Source organism: Hipposideros armiger, unplaced genomic scaffold (genome assembly GCF_001890085.2).
Source record: "Hipposideros armiger isolate ML-2016 unplaced genomic scaffold, ASM189008v1 scaffold_164, whole genome shotgun sequence".
Taxonomy (NCBI): domain Eukaryota; kingdom Metazoa; phylum Chordata; class Mammalia; order Chiroptera; family Hipposideridae; genus Hipposideros; species Hipposideros armiger.
Window position 1 is genome coordinate 275,116 of NW_017731514.1, and position 3,248 is coordinate 278,363.

Sequence of the window (3,248 nt, forward strand, 5' to 3'; positions counted from 1 at the left end):
GAGCTTCCGTAAGACTGTCAGCTGGTTTCTCCACAGAAACTACGCAGGTCAGAAGGGACTGGAAGGAAATATTCCAGGTGATGAAAAGGAAGGGCCTACAGCCAAGTTATTTTTGATGACTAATGTAAGCCCATACCTTTTGAAACCCCACAAAATGTTCTTCTATGTCATCAGTTACGGTTAGCTTTATCTGCATATTCACCACTGTCACCGCTCATCATTCGTGTTCATCTGAGCTTCCATTAGAAAACACTTTCCTTCCGCTTGAATTCTTTCTAGTGAAGGGCCATTGGGGAAAATTCTTGCTGGTTTTTTGTTTGTTTGTTTGTTTGTTTAATGTTTGAAGATGTCTTTATTTTACCTTCATTCTTAAAAGGTATTTTTGCTAGGTAGGTAATTATCTTCTTTCTGCATATTGAAGGTATTTTCCACTGTTTTCAGACTCCTATTTTTGCTAGTGAGAGCCAGCCAGCGTTCTAATCCCCGCTTCCCCCTACTGTTATCCCACTTTAAGCACGCATTTCTTTTATTTATTCTGTTTGGAATTTATTGGGATTCCTGGTTTCAAGGATTGGTGTCTCACATTAGTTCTGGAAATGTGTCAGCAAACATCTCAAGTATCACTCAGCCACATACACTACTCCTCTTCCGGGACATAGAAGCTGTTAATCCTTCTCAATCTATGATCTCTAGTATCCGTCTCTTCCATATTTCCCATCACTTAGTTCCACTGCACTGTGTTCTGGATAAAATTTTTAGGTATGTTTTCCAGTTTATTAATTATTTTCAATTTTTCTCTGCTGTGTTGGAGGATGTGGCATATTTATTTAAAAAATAATTGCACCTGGGTTAAAGACCTAAGAGTGAGCAGCAGAACTATAAAAATTGTAGAAGAAAATATAGGAGAATATCATTTTGGCCATTGAGTTAGGAGGGATCCCTTAAATAAGACACCAAAACTCAAACTATAATACAAGGAAGAAGCTGAGAAATTCAGCTCATCGAAATGTAGCACTTCTGTGTATGCACGTGCGTGCATGCATGTAAATGACATGAAATGTAGGCAAGCTGAAGAAAAGATGAGAGAAGATAATTGCAAAGTTATAACAGCAAAGACTAGTATCCAGAACGCATAGAGAATGCCTGCCAATCAGTAAGAGAATCATCCAATAGAAAAATGAAGAAAGACTCTGAAGAGACAGTGCCTAGAAGAGGAAACCCAAAAGACCACCAAACAGATTTGGAAAAAAAAAAGTCCAACTTCCCTAGCAATCAAGAAAATGCAAGTTAGGGCCGGCCGAGTGGCGTGTTGGTTAGGAGCTGGCTTGGGACGCCAGAGGGCCCTGGTTCAGATCCCACATATGAGGGCCAGTGACACTGCCCTCTACAGCTGGGATGCTGAACAACAGCTCAACNCTCCAATAGGGTCTGACTATGCTTCATTTTATCATAAAACCACTTGCAGTCTTACTCCAAGTTGCATTCTGTGGTTATAAATTTAAGTTTGTTGACATTTTCAATGAGCTCTTCATTGTAGACTATATTTTAATTGAGAAATCGTCTTCCTACAGGCACCAAGGAACTAGGTAATTTCAGGAAAAAAACTGGTAAATGGAGGATATTCTCGCAATAATTCTCCTTCTACTCCTCCTCCTCTTCCTTGTTCTTATTTTGTATTAAAATGTATAACTTTTTCAGCTCAAATATCTCCATAGGTTCAGTCGATTTGACTCCATTCGGGGTACCATTCTTCAACAAATATTTTTATACACAAAAACTTGTCGCCCTCAAAATTTGTTTATTATTCTTTTGCATGTTTCATCAAATTTAGATGCTGCCAATTGTAGGCCCTCCTTCCATTTCAGTTCAGACCATAAATTTTTATCTAATTAAAACTAGAAATCTCATCAAAAAGTTCTTCCCACATGTTGAGATGTTCTAAAAACAATTATGGCAGTTGAAAATTAGGCCTTGAACACCACTGGAGTTCTCAGCATTTAATTCCTTCAGCTCCTCCCTTCCTTTTGTAGGGGTGAATTTCAGCCTTTTCCTATTGGCAAGGACAGGTTCTAATAATTACAATTCACTAAAGCTTCAAAGCTCATGATTCTTGGAACTCATTTAATGGATACTTTGATTGAAGATTTCCAACAGACTTTGAACACGATACAACAAAAATTTAGAGAACTCCTTTACAAAAGTTCAGCCCCCCATTAGGGCATTAGGTGGGTGTACAAAGGAGGTCTTCAAGGGTCCCAATGCTAGAGGGTCTGATTAATGACTGCAGCAAAGACCACGAGGACACCCCAGGAGCCTGAAGTCTGTTTTTGCATTCAACACTAACTCTGTCTCAAAAAGGCTTGTGTCCTAATTTAACTGTGTATCTGTAAAAGTATTTCTAAGCATCGACACCTACAGCTTCTACCTTGGTTGACAAAATACCACAGATTATTTGGATGCAAGTGTGACTCACATGTTCATGACAACCAATCCCAAGTAATCTATGCTCCACTGTTTTTTTTAATTTAGTGAAAATATAGATTTTTATCAGGACACTGTTTGTAAATTGTCTCTGTCATTAAACTCGCTTCATTTACCTGGGACCCTTTTGTTTTCTGCTTGGACCCAGGCTGATACCAATCCCTTTGAAAAATGATTTGGCATGAATTAGGAAAGGTGAAAATGGGCCCGGCTGGGTCCCTCCCCTAAATGCCACACACAAATGCCCTGGAAAGCCAGTGTAAGGCTGTTCATAGAGGCTTTGTTTCTAATAGCAAAAACCTGGAAGTTACACAAACACCCATCAGTGCAGGCCAGAAAAATAAAGTGGAATAATATATAGCAGTAATGCTCAAATTTTAGCATCCATCAGAATCGCCTGGAAGCGCTGAGCCCACACCCAGAGTTTCTCATTCATTTACTATGTCTAGGGTGGACCCAAGAATTTACATTTTTTAACAAGGTCTCAGGTAGCCCTGATGGTCTACAGAACCAACTTTGAGAATCGATACTGCAGAGCGATGAAAATCAGCGAGCTACTCCTACCAGAATGAGTGTTCCAAACAGTAATGAATGAAAGAAGACACAAAATGGGACGAATCATATAGCCTCTTAATATAAAGTTCAAAACCAGGGAAAACTAAACTTTATCTCTTAAGCGTATGTACATAGGAGGTAAATGTGCTAAGAAAGATACGACAGTTATTACTACTCAGCATAGTGATCAGCTCAGGGCAGGCAGAGGGTTC